Source organism: Myxine glutinosa, chromosome 4, assembly GCF_964187855.1.
Source record: "Myxine glutinosa chromosome 4, kmMyxGlut1.1, whole genome shotgun sequence".
Taxonomy (NCBI): Eukaryota; Metazoa; Chordata; class Myxini; order Myxiniformes; family Myxinidae; genus Myxine; species Myxine glutinosa.
Window position 1 is genome coordinate 91,197,834 of NC_136264.1, and position 13,059 is coordinate 91,210,892.

Sequence of the window (13,059 nt, forward strand, 5' to 3'; positions counted from 1 at the left end):
AAAGGACTATCACCGAAAAAAAGGACCACTGTCGACTTTATCGCCATGGCTTGCAAAGAACAAATATCGAAGAATATCACTCAGAGTTCAGCAAGAAAGTCTTCACAAATATTTAAGCAAAGAGACAAATAAGCAAATGAAAAGGTAAGAGAATGGTGAAACAGCGGTGTTCTATTACTAAGCAGTGTGTAGCGTGCTTGCCAAGTGGCATAAGCACTCAAGCAAGCCCTCCAATGAAAAGGTTGTTAAGAAATGGCTGAGTTGGCAAGTTATTCGTAGGTACAAAGATCAGACATTCAATGATCACTTTATCATAAGTTATCATAAGTAAAGCATTGCGATCTGTTCCAAGGCAAGGCATCTTTGAGCAGGCCAAATTGAATGACAGCTTAAGACCGCTATGAGGGAGAGCATGCTGACCAAGGGTAAGTCTGTTTTTGTTTTTTTCTTGATGAGTTGAGTTAATTATCTTCAAAAGGGGTGTTTAACTTTACCTAAACATTGTTTTCATCCATGCACTCCCTAGGTGTTCCCATAATATGCATGCAAGGTTTCGGACTGATAGGTTTCATGGTTTTGAAGTTGTGGAGGAGACGCACTGACACGTACAACCTGACATTATTATAGGTACCCTGCACAAGCTTCCACGGCTGTTGTTTAAAGTGAAATGAAAAGCTTGGCGTACGTAGCTGAATATATCAATTGTTGCCATGGCAATATTATGCTAAGCATTAATTTTATTTATCCATCGTCTTGGGTCACGTAACTTGCAGGGAGTAGACCGACCTGCACTGGGCAACTCTTTTTGCGGATATTTTCGTTTGCAGAAATATTCCGACTGTTGTGTGATTTTTCTTTCTGGGATATTGGTTTTGATTTACATCAGAATGCAAAATTTCAGCTTTCTCGTCCACCTAGAAGGTACTAAGCATTTATAGCAGTGAGTGGGTGGGTGGTTAGAAAGAGCTTTATACATTACTCGTGGGACACTGGGACATGCTCGCACACTGCAAGCAACTATTCGGGTGCATCCTACGTGCAGAGAGAATAGATATGAGCTTCATATATTTTATAGGGTAGTTGCATTCTGTAAGCAACTAAATAACTCGAGTAAATCAAGAATTAGTGATTAGAATGAGCTCCTTATTGAAAAGTTTATTCTCAAGTAATTTTAGTGTAAATAGGGCAAAAGTTATAAAATTTGAGGTGGAAGAGGTTCATGTTAGCATACATAGCCTCGCAACTAGAGTGTAAGCTCCATTGTCTTGGGTCACATCCTACAGTTGGTGGACCGGGGTCTGCACCGGCCTACTTTAATTGACGGATATTTTTGTTTCCGGAAACCCCATGGTTTTGTGACCTTTCCTGGGATATTGGCTTTGAGTTGCATCAGTATGTGAAATTTCAGCTTGCTACCCCCACTGAGAAGGTACATAAACATTTTTATCGGTGAGTCATTGGTTATAAAGAGCTTTATATATTAGAGTACATATCCCTTATTTAAAGCCCTAGCAACAGTACACAAATTATCAAAATAGTAAGACAAAGTCCATTTCCAGACAAAGTCCAGATGTTGCAAGATTGATTTTAGCAGGTGCATATAGTACATTTATACAACACTACCCACAGATACGTACACTATCTGCTGTTGGCCTGCTGCAGAAGCTTTTGTTGTCTGACTTATTGAACAGCAAATGATATATGGACATGTAACGAAACCTCCCAAGGAAAACACAGAGCCTGAAACGACGAGTTTACACTGGGATAGTCATGGTCAAATTGTAGAGCAGTCGAGTAGTCCAGTGAAATGGTACCTTGACCCACCACTAATTGGAAAAGATTGTTTCTTTGTTGGATTCTCCTCTGATATACCCCACGAATACCATATCAAAAATAGAGATGAATGGGAGGGGTGGAAGGGGTCCAAATATGCTAATTTATGTTAATTCCTAGGCACACCTGAGCTCCTCACCACATACAAGGCTTTCATCCGCAGCTCAATGGAATACTGTTCTCCCCTATGGGCTGGTGCTCCTGCCTCACACCTGGCTCGGCTTCACGCTGTTGAATCCAAAGCTTTCAGAATCATTGGAATCTCCCGCGATGAAGCTATCTCTGAGGGCCTTTCACTCACTCACCGCAGGCAGGTAGGTGGTCTTTCTGTCTTCTACCGACTCCTCTCCGGCCTTGCTCCCCCAGCTCTCTCTGTGCTCTGTCCCCCAAATATTCCTACAGGTCGCACAAGATCTGCCAGCCACCCTCTGATGGTTAAACTGCCGAAATCTCGGCTCTCTGCTCACCTTCACTCTTTCATTCCTCTTTTCTCCCGCCTCTGGAACAAACTCCCACACTCCCTTCAATCCCACTCCTCCCTCCAGGTCTTCAAAACAGCTGTTCACCACCATCTCTTATCTTCCCCCATCCAAAACCTTGATCTTTTCTACCCCCACTAATTCACCTCAGATCCACCTTGTTTGAAATTCCAACTTCTTTCCTGGAAGTCCTGGCAGTGTCCATATGTTTTATACCTCTCCCACCGCCCCCCCCCCCTTCCCATGCCTCCCCCCCAAAGCCCTCTCCCTCCCACAGTTCTCTCGATGTCTCCATGTCTCTCGGTCCCTGCTCTCAAATGTTGTGTTTGTGTCCTTCCCCCTCTCTCCCCATCTTGTCTACCGCTCCCGATGTTATTTGTTTTGTGTGTCTGTTTGTCTTTCTGTGTGATTAATGTTCGCTCTTTCACGAGCCTCGATCTTGTAGACAAAAAATTAAAAAAAATAAAAAAATAAAAATTAGGTCCGAACAACAAAGGAACAAGCTAAACAAGAAGAAATCTTGCATTTGTCTCAAGAATAATCAATTTAATGGTACCCAACTTCATCAATAGTGTTGTTAGAAATGATAGAAACTCAAATTAGGTACCTACCTGGATTATTACCTGATGATGTAATCATAACTATGCTAATTAAGTGTCGCCATTAATGAAAAATCTTCTTTTGAAATTGTGAATCAAAAATTATAAGAATGGTGTCAAAACCTGGGTTTTCATGGTCAAGGTGTTCAATGGTACAGGCCAGAACTTCATGAAGTTATTATTATTATGCAAGTTATCCAAATTATGCAAATAAGGCCCTTACCAAGAAACATTGCAATAAAAGGTAATTTATTTAGTAAAAGTAAAAAGTAGTTTACTCAGCATCTCCATTCCGGGCGTAAATGCGGCAATTATCCCTATCCCATGAAACGTCCCACGGCCATCAATAGTGCAAATGTCATGATCCACATTGTCTGCCATAAATTGCACCGCTTGGTCGGAACCGAGGTTTGCTGTCTCAGAACCTTCAGACACCGCAGCGCACTTTTCAAAGTCCTGTACTATTGAGTACGAACATCCAAATCCATAACTGTGGAGAGTGTCCACAAGAAATCGTGACGCAAACTGGTGGTGCATTTGCACAGACAAACCAAATTGCAGTGGTGCTAATAAAACTTGGGGACGAGTTGCAGCCATCATTGCCTGCCCTATCGAAGCAATTTTCTTGTGTATGTCTTTTCCTGTAAATACGGTTCTCAAAAATGCGGCAAGCAGGGATGGCAAATACTGCAGAGCTTTTTCCGTAGACTTCATCTGATCAGTTGATGGAAAGTATGTATTGGAAACTTCCACGCACTTTGTCATTTCGTATCAGTTTGGCAGCTGTTTCAACAAAACGAACTGCTTCAGCCTTCGAATCTGCATTCTTATTTTGGTCATGGAAGTTGTACAGAATAGCTGTCGCAGTTTTCCTCAGTCACCACTACATTTGGTTTCCCGTCCAATTCAGCAATCACTATTTCGTCCCCAAAATGTTCTTTCAGCTTTGTTTTCATATGAGTAAAGCCATACGCTGAACACTCAGTTCCCTTTAAGAACTCATTCATTTTTTCTATCAAGTCAACGATAGTTACTTGTTCATCATCATTCTCCTGCACAAAGCTGCAAACCTGTAGAAACGCTTCTTGTGTCTCCGATTTAGCTCGTCTTCCACGCTTTGTGGATTGAGATTCATCAGGATCACTAAAGTTTCTTGGGACTTTTCCTTCCTCCTTCCTAAAGTTCAAGTTGCATTGTTGGTGATAAACGGCGTCTGCAGCATGTAAATCTCGGGCAGACTCCAATCTACCTGCTACAGTTTCAGCCCAAGCATCTCCCCTTTGTTTGCAAATTGTTGCGATTGTATTTTGCATAGCTGTAGTTGTTACAGGTATCGCATCAAACGCCCGCTTACGCCCGCCATATTTTTCAGGCTTGCCACAAAAAAGACAATGTTCTTTAAAATTGAACTTTGGTGTTGAAGAACGTAAAGCCGACGAAACAGTTCCTTCTGCTGGTGCACATGACTTTTTCAAGTCCCTTGCTATCGCATTGTCATGAGTGAAATCTAAACGGCACGCAATGTGAACACGTTTTTCCTCTTTAGTTCTAATGTCACTGCCCCGCTTTTCACTCGCACCATTGATGCCTTCACTTCCTTTTGGTCGAAGAGTGACGGTCTCCCCACCTGCAGCAAGGCTTTTACGGCATATGACACACTCCTCCATTTATGTTATGCAGCAAATTCCTGAAAAATAGATTAAGTATGATAAGTAATTAAGTTCTGGTGTCACAATGCAATGAGCTACATCTGCTGAATACATTTCAGACGTCCAAATTGATGGCTGAGGATACACAATACCAGTAATGAAAGTAAAAGATCAGCATACTTGACAGAAACCTCACCAATTATTGCCATAAATGCCCAAATGCCATCACATAGGAAGGAATGTCAGCACATGCAGGCATGCATTAGGCTTTACCAAGGTGAGTTTTTTTAAGTACCTAAAAACTTACCTGTACATGCTACAAAGTACCAACATTCATTTTTACTAGTAATTTCTTCATCAAATCAGAAGAGGAGAAATCAATGGGATGCCAAACAGGACAAAATAGGCACACCTAAAACATGCACTGACTATAATAGAAAAAGACGGTTTTTCATTAATGGCGACACTTAATTAGCATAATTATGATTACATCATCAGGTAATAATCCAAGTAGGTACCTAATTTGAGTTTCTATCATTTCTAACAACACTATTGATGAAGTTGGGTAGCATTAAATTGATTATTCTTGAGACAAATGCAAGATTTCTTCTTGTTTAGCTTGTTCCTTTGATGTTCGGACCTAATTAACATAAATTAGCATATTTATACCCCTTCCACCCCTCCCATTCATCTCTATTTTTGATGTGGTATTCCTGGGGTATATCAGAGGAGAATCCAACAGAGAAACAATCTTTTCCAATTAATGGTGGGTTGGGCTTCTAAATTGACTAATTTGACTGGACTATAGACGATGCATTCGGAAATGGTTACAATGTTCACAACTTCTCTCCATCCTATCATTATTTTAGGCAATTCGCACAATAATGTTGTCACGTTTGTGCAGTACCTTCGATGTGGTAGCAAAATATTTAGACTGAGCAGAGCAGACTTGCATTGCTGAAGAAATTTAATCGATCCATTTAATTAATTAATTAATTAATGCTGTCGTCACACCAGAATTTCGTTAAAATCTTGAAACATTATTTTTCACACCGACCCCAAACTTTCATTCTGAGCGTTTTGACAAGGTCACCTGACTTATCTTCAACTGCCATCAGTTCTTTACGCTTATGCTTTGCAGTTCTCTGAAACTTGGATACGGAAGTCCTCCAAGTAAAGCATCAGTCACATTTGCTCTACAGCTAGGATACGGCGGCCGTACCCCCCCTAAATTGACAGAAACGTGCGGCGGCCGCAGAGTTTCTGAGGTGGCCTCAGGGTGGCCCTAGGGCGTATGGCTATCTTTTACAGGCCGTAGGGGTCGCCGTGGAATTATAGCGCGGAGTTATAACTTTTTTCATTTCTTGGGTGGCCGTAGCAATTCGACAAGCCGTAGCCATGACAACTGTAAGTGCTGTTATACATATGAAAAAGAACTGGTATATATACCCACTCGTTACCGTCCGTCTGGCCGCACGTTCGCCTTAGGGCCCCCCTGCGGTCGCCTTGCGGGCACCTTGAGGCTACCTTGCGTCTGCCTTGAAAATTATATGGCCGCTGCAGGGACGCCCTAAGGTCACCGTGCGACATCAAATCAAAGACCGTACGGCACCCCCACGTTTTCGGTCTCCACAATTTCTAAATACCCCGTGCGGCTACCCGAAAAATTAAAACATATGTGACTGCTACATTGTGTGGCCGTGGAAATACTGCGGGTAGATTTTTTAGACCCTACAGCCGCCGAGCCAAATGTGACTGAAGCATTAAGCCTAGTCCCTAAACTTGAGTGATCAGTTGTCCAATCAACTTGCTCTCGCAATCGTGCAACTTAACCGTGTGCAACTCATACTTTGGTCACATCTTTAGCAACAACTTGCACAACATGGTTTCGCCATTTATAAGTAATATCTTGAAATATGTTGTGGCGATTTGACTGACCCGAGTAGTGCTGTCTGCTTTTTTTTGGTCTCCAATGCATTCTGGCCTTTGGTAGCTGTCTCATCTGTAGTTGTTTCAAAATAATTTCAAAGTAAAGCTGCCTAAACGCTAGCGTTCTCTCATTGATATTCCACAATATCTCTCGAGCAGAAGCTCTGCCAAACGTTTGATCACCTGATCTCCCCAGTTTGCTTTTAGTTGATTTTCTGTTGCAAGTTGTATGTCTCTACAACAGGAAATGGTGAGAGCACAGCAGGAATTGCAGCCACTGCAATAGTTCGCTGAAGTTAATGTGATGAAATGCATCGCTACAAATGACCCAGCAGATTGTTTAAACGTGGAGGAGCCTGCATCTCTCTTATCTTTGCAACCAGTTGCACAATTCTGTAACTTGTAGAAACATCCACAAATAAGCAATTGCGCTGATTCTTCTAAGCCCGTTGTCGGTGTGGATCCTTCTTTGATTTTGTTTTCTTTCAAACTTATCAACCACCACTCTATGTCTTCAGCTCATCTCAATAAATGCTTCTTCCTGATACGACAAGCTGACAGAAGCAACTTCTTTAAGTTTCCTTCTCAAAATGCCACCACGTGCATAAATGTGTTACCAGCTGAGTCTGTGCCAAGAAAAACTGCTCAGCTTGGAGGTTAACTTCAACGAATTGAATGTTTACAGGAAATTAATGTTCAACTGTGGCTTGTCCATGGGATAAAAGCAACAACATTTTGTCAGTCCAAAGCATTCATTGTCCATTTTCTTGTGATATAACTTATCACACTTTCTGTCCACTTTGTTGCGCTTCATGAAATCTGTCTGCTGTTCTGTAACTGTTATGTCAAGGAAATCTGTGAACTGTCTGAGAACATCAGAGTTGTCTGCCTTAATCTTCCTTGCCCCGACGCAATGCCTCGGGCATACACAATGCGGGCCACGTCTCTGAGAAAGATGCCAGTTTTCTTAGGATCGACATGGAAAGAGGTGCACAATAGGGTACATTTCGATGCCTTCTCCAGAAGTTGAAGTGATGCCACAACCTTGAGACATTGTCCTCTGAATTGTCCTTTATAGTCCAGAGGAAGTTTGAGGTAATCTTGCATTGAAAGTCCCACAATGGATTTTTCTTGATTTTTATATAATCAAACTATGTAGAATCAGAACCTCGAGGATGCCAAGCTGATACCCTTGATCAATTTGGGAAAATGGCTGGTTTCTTTGGTAACTAGTGTTCGCCTCCATTTGGACATAACTGAGAAGAAACAAAATCTGAATATATCAACTATGATGGATGCCCTTTTTTTTTTTTTTTTTTTTTGTGATTGATGTTAGATATTACATGAGCCTCGATCTTGTATACAAAAAATAATAATAATAATAATAACTATACCTGATATCAAATAAACCAAAATCCAACGACAATGGCACTCAGAAGAGCACATACCGCCCTCCGCAAGGCATTATAGGAACACAAAGGGAGTGTTTCGATAATGATGGCCAGATGCTAAACAGAAAGGGGGCAGCAATTGGTTTGCAGTAGGAATTGAGGAAGGAATTCAGGCTTTTTTTTAGGTCAACAGAGGCTGGAGCAACTATAAAGGAAGGAACTGATGATGTCATGACATCCACCACGAATTTGGGCGGAGGTTGTTTTCACCCTTGCCTGTTTGTTTGTTTGTGAACAGAATATCTCAAAAAGTTGTGGACGGATTCAAATGAAATTTGTTGGACAGGACGTGTGGCAAAGACGAAATGATTAAGATTTTTATGAAGATCCGGATCCTATAATTTTTCCAAGTGATTCTTCACCATTGAGACGGAAGGCGAAAACCTATGTATATCTACTATAGAAGAGAGATGTCTGTCTGTGTGTCGCCATTTTTCTCAGAGTTGGCTAAACGGATCTTCGTCAAACTTTCAGAGGTTCATCAGTGAGTGCTGCGAGTGTTTTAGGCAAAAAAAAAAAAATTGGAAAAAAAAAGTTCGTTTTTTTGGAGTTAAAAAAAAAAAATCGCTCGATAGTGCCAAAGCCTTTTTTTAATTAATGAGAGTTATATACAAGTACACATTCGCATAAATAAATACAAAACAATCACCAGACATTTGAACACAAATAAATCAAACAATTCCGGAAGTGTACGAAGTTGGTAATACGGCTTCTTCTTCTTCCTGTTCGGCATCACACACACTTAACGCAGAAACGGGATAAACGCCACATTCACCCACCAGCATATATTTAATGAAAAGGTGATAAATCCCCTTGCTCCCCTTCCTCTCCTGCCTTCCCCAACCCTCCCCCCCCCCCCCATCCCTGTCTTCCCCCCCCCCCTTTCCCCCTTCCCCCCTTCCCCCAATTCCTCCCCTCCCCACTCCGCACTCCCTCCTCTCCCCCCTCCCCTCCCTTCTCCTCCCCCCTCCCCTCCCTTCTCCTCCCCCCTTTCCTTCCCCCTCCCCCCATTCCGCCCTCCCTCCCCTCCCCCCTCCCCTCCATTCTCCCTCCTTTCCTTGCACCTCCCCCCTCCCCTCCTCCCCCCCTATTCCCCCTCCTCCCCTTATCCCTCATCCCCCCTCCCCCACCCGGCAACGCCGGGTACTTCTGCTAGTATTATAGAATCATGAGCTCCTCAAGGGTGAGCTCACACAAGACACAATTGCTGCAGTAGAAAAATCGATATGCTAAGTGTACAAGTACATTGGGCTATGTCATATAGATACAGCGAATTAGGCTCGCTGTCTGTTACTCTCAAATGCGAATAAACCTTAAGTGTTGCCACCACCGAGTGATGGGTGCCCTTGTTGTGGTAAAAACCCGATTCCAACAACTTGAGTTAATACGTGGACTAAATGTGACATTTATTAAGCACCTTGGTTAAGGAGGTAATGCTTGTGGGAGAAGCTTGCAGAGATGCAGTTCCGAGGACAACGTCGTGCAATGCAATGTCAGTTTCAACACAGTAATCACATGTCCTCAATGACATAGACATTTTGTTTTGAGATATGACATATGAGTCATGGATTCAATTTCAGTGAGTGACTGCAATAACACAGGAAAACTAGAAGGGCATTCGGTGGAGCACAAACCTCCGCCAGGCCGAACAGTTTACGTTTTGTATCCCACAGATAGGCCAGATCTGGATTCGGACCTGAACCCAAATCGAATTGGCTTGTTCTTGTCACCTAACCAACTCATCCACCAAGTTTTGTCATAATTCATCCACAACGTTTTGAAATATCGTGCTATATATCGGTTGTGGCCCTATCACTCAATGGTGAAGAATCACTTACAAATTAAAAAATTCTCGGATCCAGATCTGGATCTTCACCAAAATCTGATCAATTCAAATCTAATCATTTCATCCTTGTCACACTCCTAACCTCTCCACCAAATTTCGTCCAAATCCGTCCATAGCATTTTGAGATACCCTATTCACACAGAAACAAACAGACAGACAAACAAACAGGAGTGAAAACATAACCTCCATCCACATTTGGTGGTGGAGGTAACAATATCTCAGTTACTTTGCTTTAACAATCGGCAAATATAAACAATATTCCTTCAACTATTACACATACGACATAATTTGCTATTCGGGGACTAAATATATTTCTTCTTGGGATAATCTTCAAAGGACTTCCACCCTATCAGGAAGTTGATCATTTTGTGTGCGCCACCATACAAGGTCCTGACACTGCTGTTTCAATCTGACGACACCCAGGTGTCCATCGTGCACCCGTTCAGTAGGACTCACTACCCGAGAGGCGAAAGCGATGGGCTTCAACATCCCATTCTAAGGTTGGGACAAGTGACCAAGAAGAGGCCGGCAACGTCGAAGTGTGCCAGGATGGGTGTTATGGTGAGGTGATGCATTACATGGAATTTGAAGGCTTGCAGAGACCCGGGTACCACTGGTAGTTGCAGGGAACCCGGGACTTCAATTCTGGCCTGCCCATAACTGCTCAGATCGGTGGAAAGGAGCTGCAGAGGTAGCTGTGAAAAGAACCGCTTGTAGGTGTTGAGATTGAGCAGTGACACCTTGGCCCCAGTGTCCAGAAGCAAGGGCAGGGAACACTTCCCTGAGGTAAACAACACATGTCTTAAAGCCAGCGGGGTTGGAGAGCACAGTGTGGATTGTGGCTGTTGCTGGGCAGGAGCTGCTGCTGGGGCAGATCGGTGACACCACCTGTCAAAGTGGTTCAACTTATTGCAGTTTCTGCAGGTTTGACCTCATATCTGGTGAACCCGAATAAGTTTCTAGAGCACTGCCTGAAGCGAGCATGATGTTGCTGCACTTGCTGACCTTTCTGCACTTCAGGTTCTGCAATTCTAGTAGGTAAGAGAGCTTCAGCAATTTTATCAGTTCATGTTGCAACAAACTCTACTCGGAACGCTGATTGAACGGCTTTGGTCGGAGTTTAATTGTCGGATTCAAGCAACAGTATCTCACGCACTTGCACACTGGACGTTTTTTTTACCTCTGACATGTCGCAGGTCTACAAGAGCTTCATGTTGCTGTTGTTGTTGGGGTTCTTGGTAGGGGTCGATTTTTTAAAATGTGCACCCATTGGTCGGACAGCTGCCGGACCATCCCCACATCTATCGCTTGACTCCACCCACCATAGCACTGACACAAAAATGACATGGCCGCCATCTTGGTTTTCTGGTGGGCCTAACACATGAGGCCTGAAGGCCTCTGATGCTCAGCAATGTTGGAACACTGGGGAAAGTTGTTGACTACAAAGTTTCAGAACCTTTTTGGAAATACCATCTTGGCCAGTGGCCTTGTTCACTTTCGTCTTTGCAAATTCATCACGAACCTCCTTCACATTAACCAACAGAGTCTTGTCCGAGGCCCGAATCTTATCCTTCAACATTTTCACAACAGAATCGTTCTCAGGTTTGAAATCATGAACATCAAATCTACCATAAAAATCATTCAAATTACCAATAAAGTCTTTAGTACAGTGTGCTAACCTCATCGATGTCATGAACATCAAATCTACAATAAAATCATTCAAATTATCAATAAAGTCTTTAGTACAGTGTGCTAACCTCATCGATGTCATGAACATGAACATCAAATCTACAATAAAATCATTCAAATTATCAACAAAGTCTTTAGTACAGTCTGCAAGCCTTATCGATGTCATGAACATCAAATGTACAATAAAATCATTCAAATTATCAACAAAGTCTTCAGTACAGTGCTAACCTCATCGATGTCATGAACATCAAATGTACAATAAAATCATTCAAATTATCAACAAAGACTTTGGTACAGTGCTAACCTCATCGATGTCATGAACATCAAATCTACAATAAAATCATTCAAATTATCAACAAAGTCTTTAGTACAGTCTGCAAGCCTCATCGATGTCATGAACATCAAATGTACAATAAAATCATTCAAATTATCAACAAAGTCTTTAGTACAGTGTGCTAACCTCATCGATGTCATGAACATGAACATCAAATCTACAATAAAATCATTCAAATTATCAACAAAGTCTTTAGTACAGTCTGCAAGCCTCATCGATGTCATGAACATCAAATGTACAATAAAATCATTCAAATTATCAACAAAGACTTTAGTACAGTCTGCAAGCCTCATCGATGTCATGAACATCAAATGTACAATAAAATCATTCAAATTATCAATAAAGTCTTTAGTACAGTGTGCTAACCTCATCGATGTCATGAACATCAAATGTACAATAAAATCATTCAAATTATCAATAAAGTCTTTAGTACAGTGCTAACCTCATCGATGTCATGAACATCAAATCTACAATAAAATCATTCAAATTATCAACAAAGTCTTTAGTACAGTCTGCAAGCCTCATCGATGTCATGAACATCAAATGTACAATAAAATCATTCAAATTATCAACAAAGTCTTTAGTACAGTGTGCTAACCTCATCGATGTCATGAACATGAACATCAAATGTACAATAAAATCATTCAAATTATCAACAAAGTCTTTAGTACAGTCTGCAAGCCTCATCGATGTCATGAACATCAAATGTACAATAAAATCATTCAAATTATCAATAAAGTCTTTAGTACAGTGTGCTAACCTCATCGATGTCATGAACATGAACATCAAATCTACAATAAAATCATTCAAATTATCAACAAAGTCTTTAGTACAGTCTGCAAGCCTCATCGATGTCATGAACATCAAATGTACAATAAAATCATTCAAATTATCAACAAAGACTTTGGTACAGTGCTAACCTCATCGATGTCATGAACATCAAATCTACAATAAAATCATTCAAATTATCAACAAAGTCTTCAGTACAGTGCTAACCTCATCGATGTCATGAACATCAAATCTACAATAAAATCATTCAAATTATCAACAAAGACTTTGGTACAGTGCTAACCTCATCGATGTCATGAACATCAAATCTACAATAAAATCATTCAAATTATCAACAAAGTCTTTAGTACAGTCTGCTAACCTCATCGACCTCATGAACATCAAATCTATAATAAAATCATTCAAATTATCAACAAAGTCTTTAGTACAGTGCTAACCTCATCGATGTCATGAACATCAAA

At 41.4% G+C, this 13,059-nt stretch overlaps 1 protein-coding gene across 1 annotated transcript in view; it reads left to right on the top strand.

Moving 5' to 3' along the window:
* Positions 1 to 305: 305 nt before the first annotated feature.
* Positions 306 to 13,059, top strand: part of LOC137424978 (monocarboxylate transporter 2) — a 106,451-nt gene continuing 93,697 nt past the window's right edge. Inside the window, exon 1 of the mRNA XM_078776140.1 lies at positions 306 to 425. The gene's annotated coding sequence lies outside the window, so the exon portion shown is untranslated. The remainder of the gene's footprint in view (positions 426 to 13,059) is intronic.